The sequence below is a fragment of the Chaetura pelagica genome, unplaced genomic scaffold (genome assembly GCF_000747805.2).
Source record: "Chaetura pelagica isolate M959 unplaced genomic scaffold, ChaPel_1.0 C10752480, whole genome shotgun sequence".
In the NCBI taxonomy this organism is placed as follows: Eukaryota; Metazoa; Chordata; class Aves; order Apodiformes; family Apodidae; genus Chaetura; species Chaetura pelagica.
Genome location: NW_009957143.1, coordinates 1 through 247, shown reverse-complemented (window position 1 = coordinate 247; position 247 = coordinate 1). Strand labels below are relative to the sequence as shown.

Sequence of the window (247 nt, the reverse complement as noted above, 5' to 3'; positions counted from 1 at the left end):
TGTGTGTGTGTCTGACATCCCAAACTGGTGAACCAAAAAGGCTGCCCTCTCTGAGGCTCGAACTCAGGACCTTCAGATTATGAGACTGACGCGCTGCCCGCTGCGCTAAGAGGGCGGGGCAGAAAGGACCCCAAAACCATCTCCAGACCCCAGGGGGGAATAAAAGTCCCACCCAGGGCTGGACCCCTCCCCACCTGCTCCATCCCTTGGCTGCTGAATCCCGTGGGAAAACCCTTGGGAGGGTGTG

The 247-nt window shown here is 59.1% G+C and overlaps 1 non-coding gene across 1 annotated transcript; it reads right to left on the bottom strand.

Annotated features, from left to right (window-relative positions):
* Window positions 1-42: 42 nt before the first annotated feature.
* On the bottom strand, window positions 43-115 carry TRNAM-CAU. Its single transcript has one exon. It is a non-coding gene; the product is annotated as a tRNA-Met (tRNA).
* Window positions 116-247: the final 132 nt, after the last annotated feature.